General features: G+C 35.4%; 1 protein-coding gene across 1 annotated transcript in view; it reads left to right on the forward strand.

Moving 5' to 3' along the window:
* LOC136025381 (uncharacterized) overlaps positions 1-20,147 on the forward strand; it is a 64,768-nt gene that overhangs the window by 7,710 nt on the left and 36,911 nt on the right. The gene's annotated exons all lie outside the window — the stretch shown is intronic.

The following is a 20,147-nucleotide window of genomic DNA, read 5'->3' on the forward strand; positions in this document are numbered from 1 at the left end:
CATAACTTTGTTTACAGCACCTCTCAGTCTAAAATGTATCATATTACTTAATAATCTACTCGTTACAGAGACCAGGCTAATGGCTTGATGTTTACCACACTCACTTATCACCTTTATTATATAGTTGTTTATTCAGAGTTTTCCTGAAATCGCTAGGTATGCCTCTGCTTTTTCAAAAATTGCATTTATAATCTTGAGTAACTTATTTATAACCTATTAACAATAATTAAGAAACTCATTTATCCCACTATCAACGCCCAAGGTTTTCTTGTTTTTAATCCTTTTAGTATTGTTACTATTTCTTCCTTGCAGAATAAATCTTCCTTTTCATCCAAGGTATCACAATTTTTTTTTATTTCTTCTCTATATCCTTTCCTGCAACTCTTGCCTCGGTTAAGCACATTCTCAAATTTTTCTGCCTATGTCCTTGTAATTCTTTCCTTATCACTAATTGTGGCCCCGTTCCTATCTTTAACTGGGACAAGTCTGGATTGACTACTCCCTCTCAATTTTTTACCCTGCCAGTACAATATTATACGATTATGCTGCATAGCTGCATCTTTCATATCCTCGGCAATTTTATCCATGACCTCCACTTCACACCTCCTTAGTTCATAATTTAATGCTTTCTCCACTTCCTTTACGTTTCTTTTGTTTTCATATGATCTATCGCTCAGATAATTTTTGTAAAAGCCCCTTCTCTTGTCTATTAAACATCAAGCTGTTTCACTAATATTTCTAGCTCTTTCCTAAGACATCATCAGAAACTTCACAAATATTTTCCTAAAACTATCCCACCCGTCTTCTACATTGTCAAGCTTTAAACTCTCGAGTTTAATATTCAACTGTTCCTGGAAATTTTTTCTCAAATTCTCATCCTGGAGGTAGTTACTTACGAAATTTCGATTTCAAGTTAACCCTATACACTGCTAGATGGTGATCTTTACTTTTAACATAAATAACAAAACTCCTACATGCCTTAATATCTCGTATCGATCCTGCCAGTCCTAAATTTACAATAACTTAATCAATTGAGGTTTGCCATCATACCATCACGTGAATATCTCGTTAACTTGTGATCCATTTTATGACCAAATATTGTGTTGGTTATAACTAGATTGTATACCTGCATAATTGCTACAGTCGGTAGCCATTACTATTTTCTTTTCCTATACCTAATTTACCTAGGCTAGGATACAATCTATCTATATTTCTACTGACCTGATTGCTAAAATTTCCAAGCAAAAACACCTTATTTCATCCTGGGACCCTGTCTATTTGCTCCTGTAACTGTGAGTAAAATTCATCCGAGTCACTACTATCTCTATCAGTCGGCTCTATAGGGGCATATACTACTATTACTGATACCCTATATTTTTAGTCATAAAATGAGCGATTAGCATTCTATTATTAATACCTTCACAGCCTAAACAAGACTTAGCACCTCTACCCCCCGTCTATGTACCCCAGCCAGAGTAAATATATTCTCTGTCATCTAATTTCATGCTTCATACCCTGAATATGAGTTTCTGAGACTCCCAATAAGTGCGATTTGAAGTGTCTGAATTCGTCAGTCAAAATGTCTGTACAATAGTTATTTTTATCAGCGTAACATTCCAAGTTCCGATTTTCATATTCTTTAAATCATTATAATTATTTTAGCATCAGGAAAAACAGTGGCATTCGATACCAGGGCAGAACGGGCATACTTCTTCTCAAGTCAGCACCAAAGCCAGCCTTGAACCACACAGAAAAGAGTCCCAGAGGTCTCTAGTATGAATAGAGGCTTTTTGCAGTCCTAGGCCCATCTTGATCATAACTTGGCTTTCAGTACTTCGTGATGCTCTTTTATCAACAAGAGACGAAATCCTGCACAGACATATGCTCTTTTATCAACAAGAGACTAAATCCTGCACAGACAATCTCAAGCCTATTACCTCCGACTCGTTATACTTTCATGTATACAAATGTTATTCTATAGCGGGAGGCGACCTATAGTAGATAAATTAGTTAGGAAAAGGTCTTCAACTACATAACTATTTATATGCTTACCAAGGCAGTATCCAGGGGGGTTAGGGGGGTTTCAACCCCATTCCCACTTGACCTAACCACATATTTATATACCACAGCTTCAATGCTTATAACCTATACTGTTATTAATACCACTACTAACAACTCATCGTATAGCACCAATCCGCCTGGGGCCAACACAGTTACGTATTCTCCTCCGTCCCAATCTATTCAAACCTTCCTTCTTTCCATCCTCCCACCCCAACTGCGGATGACCTGCTTTTAGTTAAGCCCTAGGCGGTCGGCGGAAAGGACAATCTTTGGCAATCCGTCATCCTTGATCTTCAGAACGTGTCCTAGTCATCTCACCCTTTCTCTCATTATAGCCCTAGAAAGTGGGATGGAACAACACTTTCGCACAACCTAGCCTACTGTTTGAAATACAATCAGTTTGTTGGGTACCGAAAACGATTCTTAGGCAATTTCTCTGGAAAACATCTAGCCAACCTTCTTTCGTTTTTTGGAGCGTCCATGCATCAGAACTGTAACATTAAACTTGTTCAATGTCGTGAATTCTTAGTAAGCATCAAAATTTGGTTCTTTTGATGTATGTTTTGTTATCGACACATTGTTTCATGAAGTTTGATTACTATTGAGCTGGTTCGCTTCTTACTTACAGTTCGCTACCACGAACTGTTTGATTTGATCATTATGGAAGCGATGGTGATCATTGATGACGTAAACAGTTAAATCTACAAAGATGTTGACGATGCCTTGCATTTCTAGATTAGTGGTAGGACCTTGAAGCTGGAACTTGAAGCTAAGCCAAGTTTTCACCAGACTTATGCCATTGTTAGGAATTAAGAGATTTGACAACGAATTTGAAATTTTCTACCGGTCTCTATGGTTTCTTTTCGGGGTAGCTCTTGATGAAGGGTGTTACCAGTCCATTTCCGTAGAATCTTTTGAAGCATTACAAATGTGGAAGGTGTTATAAAAAGGGTTGAAAATAGCTATCCAAGACCATATGTGATCTGTTGTTTCTGAATGTTTTATTTGGGTCTATCTAACAAACACGACGCAAAAAAAAGTTAATGTCAATTCAGGGCCCTGTGGATTCATACTGGAAAATATATTTTTACCTTGCTCAACAATTTTCTTAGATATGGATAACCCTCTTTATTGAAGTTATATTCTAATTTAGGTAAAGGATCCTTTCTTAAGTTTTCATTAACTTAGGTCCAACACTTACCAGCGCATCAAAATACTCCGTAAGCAAGATTTTTTTTTTTTTACCTAAGTTGGCCTATCGGTTCTACAGGTTTCATTTGTCTAGTTCAACAATTTCCCAATACATGCAAAAGCGAACATTATAGAATTTTCCTATGTTTTTAAGAAATTGAAATATTTTTTTGGTAAATTTTGTTTTTATCAGATTCTGTAAAATTTTTATCAGTAGGCATTTGAGAACTAAAATTCCCACTACTGAAGACCAGAGCATAAACTGATGATCTGTGTTCAAAATTCCGCTGCTATATAAGTAATTCGGGTCACATTTATGCAAGTTGTGCTATAAAAGAATCTGGCAGCTTTCTGGCCATATGCCCATTTTTCGCTTTTGGCATATCCGTTTATAGCAACCAAAAAAGGTTTAAAACATCCCCACAGGCTAGGTCTCAACTATGATTTTCATAGGCAATGCTTGTAAAATGGAAAGTTCTGTATTCTAATCTTGCCTCCATGTTTGGATTTTAAAAGAACTGAATATGAGATATGGTTGTCTTTTAGAACTCTGTGAGATTGTCTGATCTGCAGTTAACAGCGATAAACAACTACTGCTACTACTAATATTAACCGCAGCACCAAGCCGCCTGAGGCCAACACAGCTACGAGCGCTCCTCCTCCAACCCAATCTTTTAAAAACCTCCCTCTTTACACCCTCCCAGGAAGCTTCCATTTCCTTTAATTTTTTACTAATGACATCATCCCACCCCATACACGGACGACCTGCTTTCTGTTTAGCCCTATACGGTTGGCCGAAAAGAACAATCTTTGGCCATCTGTCATCCTTCATCCGCAAAACGTGGCCTAGCCATCTCAACCTTTCTTTCACTATAGCCCTAGAAAGAGGGATTGAAGCAGATTTTTGGTACAGCTTACTATTTGAAATACGATCTGTCAGCCGGGTACCCAAAACAATCCGTAGGCAATTTCTCTGGAGAATATCTAGTAAATTTTCATCCGCTTTTCGGAGCACCTATGCTTCAGAGCCATATTTGGCCACTGTCATCACTGTAGCTTCCAATATTCTTATCTTGGTTTGCAGACTTATCTTCCTATTCTTCCAAACTTTTCTTAACTGTGAAAAAACACCCTGAGCCTTAACTATTTTACTTTTAACATCGTCACTGGTCCCACCGTCTTTACTAATAATACTACCAAGGTAAGTGAAGCTGCCCATCAGATCAATCTTGTCGTTACCCTTCGTCACCTTTTCGTCTTTACTTACTCCTAACCTTAACGACTTAGTAACATTAATTTTCAAACCTATTCTAGCACCCTGAACTCGCAAAACCTCTTAAAGTTCATTCATTTTGCTCATACTTTCATCGCTTAAATCATCAGCATAATCTAAATCAAGGAGAGTTCATTCTCCCCACATAATCTAAATCAAGGAGAGTTCATTCTCCCCATTTAATTCCGTGGTGTCCCTCAACTATAATTTCAACTATAAATTACATTTACTGGAGAGTCCCCTCCACAAAAATTATACGTCAATACTTTTAGGGCATTCTTTTTTTCTTCAATTTTTAGAAAACACCTTTGATTCAAAGTAAACGGCAAATACTATTTACAAAAAACTACTTCAAATCTAAAACATTAGTAGGCTTTCATTTCCTTGGCGGTTATAGACTCACTAGAGAATGCTTACACAAAAATGCGGCATGCCATTGCAGAGCAATTAAACATAAAATTAAAACGGATAAATTTCGAGGTTCTTAAAATTATCAGTACGATTTCATTTTTTCTCTACTGACACAACTATGGGGGAAATAAGTTCCTCTAACAGTCGGGGCATAACCCATCTAGATTTGCTGTTTTATTTGTGCTTAATCCATTTCAATACTTCCTTGGTTATGTATTTTAGTGTCATAGATTGGGGGGGGGTGTCACCTGGCTCGTTCGTAAGCATAGAATCAAAGATTTTTGCAAGATCATTTGGATTTAAAACTTCTGAGCCATCACTGAGCTTTGAGCACTTTATTTATCTCCTCTTGTGGTTGTCACTAGACTCGTGACTTCAATGCCTTTTAGTATTATTTTTATTCTCTTTGATAAGTACATTAATTAAAGATAGCTTTTTTCAAAGAAAAAAAATCACTGCTCCCGTGGGAGTTGATCCGAAGACTCCCCAGCGACCAGCTGGAGCTGCCGACCCTGAACCAACAGACACCACCTGGCAGTCTTTTCATAGATTTTACTATAGACGTTACCACCCCATACAAATCAATTAGTTTTTAGTAATAATTAAAACAGGATATTTTATACAGAAAAGAAAAATATATTTATAAATATTCAAGCTGACCACCCCTGTAACTGTAGCGATTTATTTGGTTTATTGGGCGTTTCGACTCAACCTTTTTATTAAATAATTTAGTTTATTTTTTACAAACCTGAAGTGAACATTTGTTTCTGTGTAGCGTAACCTCATATAAACAAGCATTATTTTTTCGCTCATAATCATCTCTACGAATTTCTTAGGGGTAGCATCGACAGAATTAAAAGAATTAAAGGTTGTTTATTTATTGGTTCATTGACATTTGGAAGACGTCTCAAACTTGAAATTGGAGTTTACCCAAGTTCGTACACAGTTTCCAAGTGACTTGTTAATATGCCTCATCGTTGTCTGTAAATTGTAACAGGAATTAGATACACGATAAGATTTTTTTCTGCTGTCAGTTTATTTTATATATATATATATATATATATATATATATATATATATATATATATATATATATATATATATATATATATATAATATAATATATATATAAATACAGAATGGCACGCGGCAGGCTTCTATATGTGGATTCTCATTGTCCCTTGTGTTCAAACCGCAGACAGTATTGGGTCCTGGTGGCTTTGCCACCGTGCCCATCATGGCACGCGGCAGGCTTCTATATATGGATTCTCATTGTCCCTTGTGTTCTAACCACAGACAGTGCTGAGTCCCGGTGGCTTTGCCACCGGTCCCCGCGGGCCCCAGCATGACATGCGACAGGCTTCTATATATGGATTCTCATTGTCCCTTGTGTTCTGGGTCCCGGCAACGCTATATCATTTTTGGATCGAATTGATGACGTAAATTGGTTTGGTTTTCTGTTTTAAGGTTTTCGAATTGCTTCAACCCATTGTCAAAATATATAGAAATATTTGTGCAATCACCAGTTTTTTACATTTTAAGCAATTTAATAATAATTTCTGTTTACTTTAATTGACACTTTGACAGATTTTCTTTGAGCAGCAAGCATTCTAAACTTCAACAATTTCTACTAAACTTCAAACTTTTGGTTTTCTGTTTTAAGGTTTTCGAATTGCTTTAATCCATTGTCAAAATATATTGAAATATTTGTGCAATCATCAGTTTTTTACATTTTAAGCAATTTAATAATAATTTCTGTTTACTTTAATTGACACTTTGACAGATTTTCTTTGAGCAGCAAGCATTCTAAACTTCAACAATTTCTACTAAACTTCAAACTTTTGGTTTTCTGTTTTAAGGTTTTCGAATTGCTTTAATCCATTGTCAAAATATATTGAAATATTTGTGGAATCACCAGTTTTTTACATTTTAAGCAATTTAATAAAATTTAAAGAGTCTAAATTTTTTGAGCTCGTGTAACGGTAATAACGATAATGTAACAGACGGACACTACATTTATATATATATATATATATATATATATATATATATATATATATATATATATATATATATATATATATATATATATATATATATATATATATATATATATATATCTCAGGTCACTTAGTTTTGATAGGATTGATTTCTGTAACGATTGAACTAGTAACTAGTTGTTTTTTACCTATTGCTAGCTTAATTTGTTAGGCCGTTCTCTTGGTTTTATCTCGTAGGATAGTCCAGGCGGTCCCCAAGAGTCATTATTTTTATTGGCATCACTATCATTTTCAATTTTGACCTGTTTTGGTTCTCGCTGTCGCAAATCTTCTAACCCCATTTTTCTTCCTTCTTCGTTCTGGATTTTCATTACTTCAGACAATTTGCCAATTCCCTTTCCTTTACCTACCCTTATTGGTCTATTCTGATGTGATTTTCCAGGTTATATCGATTGCTACTAAGCTTCAAACTTTTGGTTTTCTTTTTTATCTCAATTCTAAATATCAAAATTCATCAAGATCCGATCACCCACTGAGTCACCCACAAGTTATAAATACCTCATTTTTTCTAATTCTTCCTCTCCCTTGAGTCCCCCAGATGGTCTAATCGGGGAAAACGAATCTATCAAGTCAATATGTGCAGGTTCCTGACACGTCTACTAATTTTCATCGTCCTAGCACGTCCAGAAGCACCAAACTCGCCAAAGCACTGAACCCCACCCCCTAACTCTCCCAAAGAGAATGAGTCCAGTACGGTTACGTCAATCACGTATCTACGACATTTGCTTATTCTATTCACCCAGTTTCATCCCGATTTCTCCCCTCTAAGCGTTTCCCAAGATTTCCGGTTTCCCCCTCCGACTCCCCCCAATGTCAACAGGTCTGGTCGGGATTTGAAATAAGAGCTCTCATAAGTTCCTTCTAAATATGCAATTTTATTAAGATCCGGTCACCCGTTCTTAAGTTAAAAATACCTCAATTTTTTAATTTTTCCAAATTAACACCCCGCAGCTCCCCCAAAGAGAACAGATCCGTTCCAATTATGTCAATCACGTATCTATAACTTTTGCTTATTCTTCCCATCAAGTTTCATCCTGATCTCTCCACTCTAAGAGTTTTCCAAGATTTTCGGTTTTCAGGATTTCTGTTTCCCCCTTCCAGTCCCATATGTCCCCGGATCTGATTCGAATTTAAAATGGCGTATTTGAGATATAAGATCCTTCTATATATCAAGTTTCATTAAGATCCGACCACCCATTTGTAAGATAAAGATACCTCAATTTTCACGTTTTCCCGGTAAATCTGCTGCAACCCTACAAAATTTAAAGCCATAAAGAAAACACCTTTTATGTTTGTCAAAGAAAGTTTATTGACATCTAGTCCTTAAAAAAAAAAGAAACAAAAAAGCCTCAGGTCTGTATTTGTATAAAGCGCGACTTTGTAAATTTGAACATTGCTTGGGCGGTTTGTGCAATCTCGTAAAAAAATTAGTTTGGATTAGACAGGTTTCCGCTACTATCTTCTTGACAAACACGATGTTGAGTTGTTATGTTAACCGTTTAGTTGGCTCTTCAAAGAAAATCTGGAAAGGATTTTAATCCATAGATAGAGGACAAATGAAAGCAGTTAAAGCAGTTAAAAAACTTTTGGTGGGGATTCTGGTCTGAATATATCTATGGCCTGATTTTTGCTGTTTCGTTGCTGAACAGAAACAAATCGTACGAAGTTAGATCTTCGAAAACAACACAAAACACCCAACCTCTTTTTTTGTGACTAGTTTTTGGTAGAATTTTCGTCTACGGATTGAAAGTTCGTAAGGTTTTTCAATTTTAACTTATTTTACAAAAACGAAAACAAACTCGAACTAGTCTAGACTGTTATCCCTGCTATTATCTTATACTGCAGAAAGTCTTCAGTGCTCGAAGACCTTTTCTAAGGATGGGGGGAGGAGTAAAATTATCCTACGTGGAGAAGCCATGTGTCTCTTAAAATAATATTTTATTTTACACAATTGTGAATAATAATTTGTGAATAATATTTCACAAAATGGTGAAGAAGATGGGTTTCATTTGATAATTGTATATTATGAAACATTAGAATATTATTGTAAGATATATTAATGTGAGATGTAATATAGAATATTATTCTAATTATAATAATAATTAGAGTATTATTGTACCTGGTAAATTTTAAAAATGTTAAGTTCGTATTTTTAAGCAAGGGCAATCAAAGAAAATACTTATCACTTTGTCTCAGAATTACTAACGTTGAATGTGCGCAGGATATCCTTCGTTAAGTCTAAGTGTATTTCTACACTTGTGAATAATATTTGATTAATGAATGTATAATTATAGTTTAATTAATTGTATTTAATTAATTAATAATATTAATTAATGATTAGTAATATTTAATTAATGAATGTAATAATAATATTTAATTAATTAGCGTATAATTAATAGATTTAATAATATTTAATTTGAATGTATTTTTACATTTGTGATAAACTGTGAATAATAACGAATGTTAGCAAGTTAATAAAATTAAGAACACCCTTAAAATTAACACCAATCTTGACGTAATTAGTGAACCTAAAGTATAGGTAGAATACATAGTTGTGCCAATAATTTGGAGCTATAATTGGAGCCAATCTCTCCAAATCAAGTGAAAATGACAAAAAAAACTAAAAATTAAGCCATTTGGTACTATTTGGTACCATAAAAGTACTATAAAGGTACTTCATAGTATTATAAAGATAAATATTTTCTGAAAAAAAACCAACGGCCCGCTCTTTACGCTAAAGTTTGACTCTTTCTCTCAAGTCTTCTTTTTAAAACATTAAAAAACTTTAGCGTAAAGAGCGGGCCGTTGGTGAGGAAGCAGCCTCTTTCATATACGAAGTAATTTCTGTTCGTTTTAGGTTTTAATGTCGCTCCTTACTTTCAGTTAAAAAAAACTTGTTTTTTTTTATTTAATTTCTGGACGTTTTTGAATCAATGCATGTTTTGATTTTGGCTTTCTGCAGAGGAATAATTAAAACGAAATTTGCATTTTTTTTTTTGGCTAAATGGCTGTCTCATAATTTTGATCGAATGATTTTGAGAAAAAAGAGCGGAGGAGGAAGCCTAGTTGCTCTCCGATTTTTTGGTTAATTAAAAAGGCAACTATATATATTAATACTGAAATAAAAACGTATGGGCTTTGTCAACCCCATAATCAGATACAAGTTTAGGGAGAAAATATTGTTTGGGAGGGGGGCTTAAAAACAGTATAAAATAGGTTTATTGCAAGAGAGCTATAGAGCACCTAAGAATTTCCATAGGAATATACAGGAATTTTTACGATAATCGTGGTTAATTGCTGCTAGGGGCTGCACCATGTAGTCTGTACCTGTATGTGTGCAGTCATAGATACTAACTTCTTGGATATCACACCGTTTTCTGTTAAAACGAAAAAAATGAGAATTTAAATAGCCCGTGAAGACGCACATTCTTTTTGTATGTAAGTTTATCATAATGGAATCACCATATTGGCCTGTGACATGTGGTCTTTGTGCCTTTCTTGGATTTATTCCTGCATTCAAGAACGGAACCTTGATCATGTTTAATTGCTTTGATCTTGTGCTGAGCTTATAGTTTAACTTGAATAAATTTTTTTAGTGAAGAGGTTCTTAAACGTTTTAATATTGACTGGAAAGTAGTCGGTTTTGGGTTATAGGCTTCTAGGGGATGCGACTTATTTCCCTCAGGAAGTTTTCTCTCGAAATCCCCTCCCCGCACGGAAGATTCCCCAGCCATTTCCTCCTAGAAAATTATCTCCGTGTGTAAAATTGAGCAGTCAAAGGGAAATTAAGACAAAAACAAGCAACTAAGAAATCGTATAATGGTAGTTCTAAATGAAGTGTGGTGGGTTATTTTGTAGGGGGGGGGGGCAGATACTTAAAAGGACGTTTGTCAACGCCCAAATCGTTTAAATCTATATGAGTCTTCAGGTAAATATAGAAAGGGTGTTGCCGGGGAGGGGGTTAAAATATTAATTTCCCGTCTCCTTTCATTTAGACTATCCTGAATAAGTGTTGCATGGTGATGCCTTCTTTCTTATTACAGAAAAATGTTTCCAAAATTTACATTAAAGCCTCATTTTAACTAAACTTAATTTGCTTCATCGTGCATAAAAATATGTAGGCCTATATATTGATGTATAAGTGCGCATCAAATCGGAAGGAGGGGTAGTGTATCATTTTGTCCGTGGGGGGACATATGCCTCAAAGATTGTATTTTAATGTCAAAACATCCGATCTCTAATTAAACGTATAGATAAACGTTGGATTAGTTCTAGGGAAGGTGAGGGTTTTGGTAGAGATTGATATCTAATCTTATGTTTCACGGGGAAATTTCTAGTCTACGCGTTCATCATGAAAGTAAAGAGAAACAATAAACCCTAAACGAATAGAGTTTATTCCGTTTTGGAGGAAGGCTGCCCCGCCTCAGGATCGTGAAATATTGAAAGATGCTCATTCGTCAGAAATTGAGAATTCTAGTGGCATTTTTAAAAGTAATAAGTGATTGGAGAGGAGCTAACCCCTATCCTAGAACATTTTTTGATTTCTGCTTATTTTTAATTCCTTTGTGCATCTGATCAACATTTCAAGGCACCCATTTAAGTCAGAATAGTTGAAAATATTTTAATTTGTATCCAAGTATGACATAACCTCCAGAGCCCCTGGTATAATGGTTGTAAGTTATGCGCCCCGTCAGATCTTTTTATGTATATTTTGTAGTGGAAAAGGAGGAGGGGCATTTTTGATTAAGGAGTCAATTGGCGTACAACTTTCAGAGTTGTTTTCTTGGTCAAAAAGATCATCAGCATTTTGCTGTGGCGAGGGAGAGAGGTTAAGGGCGTGGAAATGGGTCACAAAAACTTGTTTTGATCAATCTGAAATTTATAGCCGCAAGTCCTTGGCCTAAGGGGACTTATGTACTATAAACTATTTAAGAGATTGTTTCCTCCTCTGACAAAGGGGGATAAAAAAAGGTGTCGAATTTTCTTGATTGGAATGAAACTTAGAGCTAGGGGGATCCCAATGAAGAGAGAAAATACAAAAAAAATCATTCCCCTTCAAATGTAGCCCAAAAAGTGCCAAAAACGTTTCCCCATTTCAAATTGAAGAGACTATTGTAGAAATTTGGGACCGGGGTTGAAAATTGAAGGGCCTTGTGTCTTTTTTGAAGGTTGAAAGCTACTGCAAGGCAATGAGCCTCCCTATCGGTTTTTTTGCTATCCGGCTCTTCTCTAACTCCTGTCATATCAAATCAAATGTGATATATCTGTTTTGTTCAAAAACTTCGAAATGTCTGATAGGTTTGCCTTTGTGGATATACCCTCCAGAGCCCCAATGTTAAACTCTATCTTACCGCGCTTTGATACATCAACCCCCAGAAACACAAAATAAAACTTGTAGAATACAAACATTCTGATGGTAGAACAATCCAAAATTTCTTCTTTTCTTCATTGTTTAAATTTGTCATATTTCCTCAGTGACTTGAGAATTGAGGGATTCTCTGGGGGAGAATAAGCCTAGCACCGCATCATAGATACATTACAAGCATCCATGTATTTTTTCACCGTGCCACCTTGTATCGAAGGGTGGTCATAGAAACTTTGAAGAGGGCTCATTCGATTGAAAATCGTAAGTTCGAGTGTCCCTTTTAAGAGTTGAAAGTGATTAGAGGGCAACCAGCCCCTATCCCGTGCCTTCTTTTGCTACCGACTCCACATCCCCCTCTGAATACATCTGGTCAAAGTTTAAGACAGTCATTTTATACAAAATAGTCAAAAGATTCAATAAATATACCTCCGGGGACGATAAGACCCCCACAACCCTCGGAGGAAGAACCGTAAATTACGCAAGTTGTCCATTGTCTACATATAGGTTTCATGATATAAAAGGGAAGTATGCTTGATCCTGGGTCTCGGATTAGCTTGAAATTCTCAGATTTCGTCCTCGGGGACAAGAAATCCAAAATTTCGTTTGGGAGTGGAGGGGGGCTGTTCGGTGGCAAGGAATTTTCCAAATACTTTTTGTCCATGATTAGTTGCACTTCAAGCGAGCTCCTCTCTGGAAAGGACATGAGTATCGGAATAAATCAAATGGCGCTATGTATATCTACTTTTTCAAACTGTTTACAACATATCTAGAATGATGTAAGGCAGCGAACTTAAAAGTTGAGGGGCTATTCGAGGGAAAGTGGTCAATTGGGTTTTGAAATCTTGACTTGAAATGCGGGTAGAGATAAATTTGTATTCAGGCCATTGAAATAGTATGTCTGCAATGTCTTGAGAAAAGCTGGGGGATGGACTTGAAACTGTCAAGTTCTGTTTGAGAAAGGAAGGATAAAAGTGGGATGAGGGACATTCGTGTTGGGAGATTGGTAAAGGGCTTCACAATCTTAAATTCAGACAAAAATAATGTTTTTGCATTATAAGCCCATATGGAACTTGCAATTAATGCACTATTAGTAGCAACATACATCAAAAGACACTTCGTGCTGGCAGGTTTTCAAAATGGCAAATCCCTAATATCTTAGAAATGACTTAGAGCATTGAGTTGAATTTTTCGAATGGCGGGAGGCAGGTGCACGCTGAATTATGAATTTCGAAAAAAAAAGCTAAATCAAAAAACACTATATGCATCCAGGCTATCAAAATATAATATATAGAATATGTCGGGAATGAAAATCAGTCAATGAAACAATCAAAAGTTATTCTGCCCTAAGAGTCGGAAGTGATTAGAGGGCGACTAGCCCCCTTCCTTTTTAGGCCGGACTGGGGTTAAAGTTGAAAAATTTAGGCGTTCTTGGAGATGGTAAGGAAAGAGGAAAATTACAACTCATTTTTGGGGAGAAGGAAGGGCTGATGAATTTCTGTCTATAATCAATACAATGTCTAGGGAACGGCTTAGAGTATTAAATTGAAACTGTCAGGAAATTATAAGGGGGTATTTGGATGTCGAATTCTGACTTGGAAAAAGTGTAGAGCTGTGCCAAAAGGCACTATGTGCATCCAGGCTTTCAAAACACTATGTCTGTAATATCTAGAACAAAAATAACGGCTTTAGGGATCCAGTTGAAACTTTCAGAGATTATTGGAGGGAGGGAGGTCAAAAATATTTTGAGTCTTGAGTGGGGATGAACGTATCAAAAACAACAACTTTTAGAAGGAACACGGTTTTATTCATCCTCGTTGTGAAAAGTTCATTTTTTTGTATGTTTGTTTTTTACGCTGATCTGCTTTAGAATTTCAAGCTATAAAAACAGCTCGATTAAAATTTCAGAAACAAGTTAGCCTTAATCAGGTGACATCTCTTTTGCAATGACTGCTGACGGCGTTCCTTTTTTTTTTTTTTTTTTTTTTTTTTAACAGCAAAACAGGAATCAAGCAGTTCGTGGTAACGAACTGTAGTAAGGAGCGACCCGGCTCAATAGTAACCAAAACTCTAAAAAATTGAACTTTGATATCAATAGCTACATCAAAAGAATCGCATTTTAATGCTGATTTTAAATATATAAATTTCATCATGTTTAGTCTTACTCATCAAAAGTTACGAGCCTGAGAAAATTTGCCTTATTTAGGAAAATAGGGGGAAACACCCCCTAAAAGTGGTAGGATCTTAACGAAAATGACACCATCAGATTCAGCGTATCAGAGAACCCTACTGTAGAAGTTTCGAGCTCCTACCTGCAAAAATGTGGAATTTTGTATTTTTTGCCAGAAGACAAATCACGGGTGCGTGTTTATTTGTTTTTTTTTTTGTTTTTTTTTCTTTTTTCTTTTCCCCAGGGGTCATCGTATCGACCAAGTGGTCCTAGAATGTCGCAAGAAAGCTCATTCTAACGGAAATGAAAAGTTCTAGTGCCCTTTTTAAGTGACCAAAAAATTGGAGGGCATCTAGGCCCCCTCCCACGCTCATTTTTTTCCCAAAGTCAACGGATCAAAATTTTGAGATAGCCATTTTGTTCAGCATAGTCGAAAACCATAATAACTATGTCTTTGGGGATGACTTACTCCCCCACAATCCCTGGGGGTGGGGCTGCAAGTTACAAACTTTGACCAGTGTTTACATATAGTAATGGTTATTGGGAAGTGTACAGACGTTTTTAGGGGGATTTTATTTTGTTTGGGGGTGGGGATGAGGGGGGTGGGCTATGTTGGAGGATCTTTCCTTGGAGGACTCTGTCATGGGGGAAGAAAAATTCAATGACAAGGGCGCAGGATTCTCTAGCATTACTATAAGAAAACAATGAAAAATAAACATGAAAACGTTTTTTCAAATGAAAGGAAGAAGTAGCATTGAAACTTAAAACGAACAGAGATTATTACGCATATGAGGGGTTCTAAAAATAATTTAGCATAAAGAACGAGGTATTTAGGAGGAGATAAATACCTTGCTCTTTATGCTAAAGTATTTTTAGTAATTTCAACTATTTATTCTACGGCCTTTCTGATTCAGGGGTCATTCTTAAAGAATTGGGACAAAACTTACGATTTAGTGTAAAGAGCGAGGTATTAACGAGGGTACAAACCCCCTCGTATACATAATAAAAATATAAGGTTATGAAAGTTTGTTATGTAAGTTAATTCTTAAGTTACGTATATTTTTTACTAATAAAAACGTTCATTAAAAATTAAAAGTTCTAGTTGTCTTTTTAAGTAACCGAAAAATTGGAGGGCAACTAGGCCTCCTTCTCCGCCCCTTATTTCTCAAAATCGTCTGATCAAAACTAAGAGAAAGCCATTTAGCCAAAAAAAGAATTAATATACAAATTTCATTTTAATAATTTATGTGCGGAGAGCCAAAACCAAACATGCATTAATTCAAAAACGTTCAAAAATTAAATAAAAAAAAACTAATTTTTTTAGCTGAAAGTAAGGAGCGACATTAAAACTTAAAACGAACAGAAATTACTCCGTATATGAAATGTATTGTTCCCTCCACAATCCCTCGCTCTTTACGCTAAAGTTTGACTCTTTGCCACAATTCTACTTTTTAAATTTTAACTTTTTAACAATTAAAAGCTTTAGCGTAAAGAGCGAGGGATTGTGGAGGGGACAACTCATTTCATATACGGAGTAATTTCTGTTCGTTTTAAGTTTTAATGTCGCTCCTTACTTTCAGCTAAAAAAATTAGTTTTTTTTTTATTTAATAGTTTTAAGTGACTTCAAAATATATTTATTTTAATAAACAAGCAGTAAGATAAAATTTAATGTCATAAGATTCTTTTTATAGAATGGTTGCCCAGCGTTGGTTTATATTCAGTGTTGTAACAAGATGCGGGTTAAGATGGCTTTAGCCTTATAGAAAGCAAAAATTATGAAGATCTTCAATCTATTTGGTTTGACCCTATAGAAAGCCAGAATTATACAGATTTTCAATCTATTTGGTTGATATTTCCTTTTCCGATCCACCCAAGTTCTACAGTAAAACCGCTATTTAAATTTGTTGCAAGATACTGTCCAAGATTTAAATAGTTTCTTAAAATTCTACTTTTTAACCAAAAAAAAAAAAACAAATAAAAAAATCCAGATATTCATTTTATTTATGAATAAAAAAGGTACCAATTCTTAACGAACAAAAATTAATTTAAAAAAGGTTTCTTCCAAAGAAAAAGTTTTTCGAAGAAAAGTAAAGGGCTATATTAAAGTAAAGATGAATAGAAATAAAGTCAAGTGATAAATCAAACCTAAGGGGAATGGTAGTTTGTTGTCAATTAATAGTTGAACAGTAAACAGAACAGAAATTACAGTGAGTTTTAGTTGGGCTTGTTTGTAGACAAGAAAAGTTTTCGTGGGGTTCTTTTCACGATTTATTGCGGCAACAAAGAATAGAATTTACGCAGCAAAAATATTTTCATAATTGAACGAAAGGAAAATATTAGAAAATCCGAGTTTTCGGGTATAAATAGACCTAACATGGAGCCAGAGGGAGTTTATGCTTTTTGTGTTCGTGGAACTTAAAGGCTCGGAAGTTCTGCTCCTGTTTATAGTAATTTCTGTTCGTTTTTGGTCTCAATTATTTATTTATTGTAATTTTAAGTTCGTTTTGAGTTTAAATTATTTAATGAATTTATTTCTGCTCGTTTTGTTTTAATTTACCAAATTATATTTCTCTGAAAAACTTATAAAGTTGGACAATGGCTAGATAATAACGTGCTACCTGTTTTGCTTATAGCTACGCCATTAAAAACACAATATTTATGGCTGCAAAGCCGCTCTTACTTAGCCATGAGCGACAAGATTGGCTTTCGCTTTCATTTTAATCCTTATTTAGTAGCTTATATGCACTTTCTTTGAGAATATCTAGCCAATACTGTTAGTTAAAGAAACCACCAATGGTTGTCTAATGGCCTTGCTTTTTGGATCGTGTCCAAGTTTGATTTTCTTCTCTTTGTTTCTAAGAAAGAGGGTGTACGAAAAGAATTATTAAATATTTTTTGCTTTGTCTTCTAGTTTTTTATAGAAGAAGATGATTTTCTATTTAAAAAATTGGAAGAAGACTTATAAAAGAAGGCTAGGAAATTCTATGTCAGTTTCCTTCATGGATCTAGAATTCTGTTAACTTTGATAGTGAAAACACAAAGGAGAAAGTACAAAAACAAAGAGACGTAAAAGCTAAATAGAAAAAATTATATTTTGACATAATATTTACGTCATTGTAATGCAAAACATTTTGAGAAAACACACAATTAGTATAAGGGTTAAGATCTGAATAAACACAAAGAAATATCATAAGAATCATTCTATATATCAAACAGTTTGTGGTAACGAACTGTAGTAAGGAGTGACCCGGCTCAATAGTAACCGAAACTCTAAAAAACGGAGTTTTTATGCCAATAGTTACATCGAATGAATTGCCTTTTAATACTGACATTAAATATATAAGTTTTATCAAGTTTAGTCTCACCCATCAAAAGTTACGAGCCTGAGAAAATTTGTCTTATTTTAGAAAAAAAGGGGGAAACACCCTCTAAAAGTCATAGAATATTAACGAAAATCACACCATCAGATTCAGCGTATCAGAGAACCCTAGTGTAGAAGTTTCAAGCTTCTATCAACAAAAATGTGAAGTTTTGTATTTTTTGCCAGAAGACAGATAACGGGATGTGTTTATTTTGTTTTTTTCCCGGGGTGATCGTATCGACCCAGTTGTCCTAGAACGTCACGAGAGGGCTCATTCTGACGGAAATTGAAAGTTCTAGTGACCATTTTAAGTGACCGAAAAAATTGGAGGGCACCTAGGCCCCCTCCCACGCACATTTTCCCCCAAAGTCACTGGATCAAAAGTTTTGAGATAGCCATTCTGTTCAGCTTAGTCGAAAACCAAATAACTGTGTCTTTGGGGATGACTTAATCCCCCCATTCCCCGGGGGAGGGGCTGCAAGTGACAAACTTTGATCATGTTTACATATAGTAATTGTTAACTATGAAGTGTACAGACGTTTTGAGGGGGACTTTTTCGCGTGTGGGGGAGGGGTCTCGGGGAGGAGGTTACGTGGGAGGATCTTTCCGTGGAGAAATTTTTCATGAGGGAAGAGAATTTCCATGAAGGGGGCGCATGATTTTCTAGCATTATTAAAAAAAACAAGTTTTTTTTCTCAACTGGAAGTATGGAGCAGCATTAAAACTTAAAACGAACATATAATATTACGTATATAAGGGGGCTTGTCTCCTCCACAATACCTTGCTCTTTACTCCAGAGTATTTTTAGTAATTTTAACTATTTATTCTTAGGCCTTTGTGATTCAGGGGTCATTCTTAGAGATTAGGGACAAAATGCAAGCTTTAGTGTTAAGAACGAGGGGGTAAACCCCCTCACATACGTAAGAAAAATACACAAACATAGAAGTTCGTTACGTAAGTTAATTCTTAAGGTACGTATGTTTATTACTAACAAGAACATTCATAAAAAAAACATCTAGTCGCATTTTTAAGCAACCAAAAATTGGAAAGTAACTAGGCTTCCTCGCCCACCCCTTTTTTTTATCAAAATCGTTCGATCAAAACTATGAGAAAGCCATTTAGCCAAAAAAAAAAATGAAATGTAAATTTTGTTTTAATTATTCATGTGCGGTAAGCCAAAATCTAAACATGCATTAATTAAAAAACGTTCAGAAATTAAATAAAAAAGACAAGTTTTTTTTTTTTACCTGTTTGCAGTAGCGACTATTCATGGAAATTGGGGGGGGGGTCAAGTTCTAGATAGTATTTTTTTCAGTGAAAATGCCAATAAAAATATTTTTCAATGAAAATCTCAAAAAACGGCATTTTTGACGTACATGGGAGAGGAGGTAAATGCCCCCAACTCCGATTGCTGTTTTTCCCTTTGTAGCCTGAGCCTCCACTTGGTCAGGCCGCCCACAAAAAATAATAATAGTATTAATAAAAATGAAAAGTTACATTATAGGATTATTCTGTGGGGAATTCATTTGGGGATATTCAATTCTAAGAGCCAATCAATTTATTTGATGTTGGGTTATGGGAAAACCGAACTGGCGAATCTAGTCTTCAATTGGCTCATTACGGCTAAACTCTGGTCTTTTCATTATATGGTATACCAGCCAAATACATTAAAGTGATTAGCGCTATATAGGAGAATAACACTCCTGCGGTTAAGGTAGGAAATGTTAGCAGCTGATTTTATATTAAATCAGGAGCTAAGCAGGGTTGTTTTCCCTCCTCCTTTATATGGATCATTTTAATAGACTTTGTTATATGGAGCACAGGAAAGGAAATGGGATAACAGGGGGTGGAAAAATTTTTCTAGACCTAGATTATGCTGATGCTGCATGCACCCTAGATGAAAGTGTGAGCAAAATGAACGAAATTTTAGTGGTTTTGGGAGTTCAGGGTGCCAGAATAGCTTTGAAATTTTTTGTTAAAAAGATTGAGGCTAGGAGGTGACGTTGGGTAACAAAAGATTGATCAATTGGACAGCTTCACTTACCTTGGTGGTATTATTACTTAAGATGGTGAGAGCAGCGAAGGTCTTAAAAGTAAAATAGCCAAGGCTCGGGGTGTTTTTTTTTTCACATTTGAAATATGTTCGGAAGAATAGGGAGATAAGAGGCTGCAAACACAGATTATTATAATTATTAAAAAAAATTATTACTAGTAATATTTTAAGCGTCAAATATGATTCTGAACTATGGGCGCTCCG

Source organism: Artemia franciscana, chromosome 3 (genome assembly GCF_032884065.1).
Source record: "Artemia franciscana chromosome 3, ASM3288406v1, whole genome shotgun sequence".
Lineage (NCBI taxonomy): Eukaryota > Metazoa > Arthropoda > Branchiopoda > Anostraca > Artemiidae > Artemia > Artemia franciscana.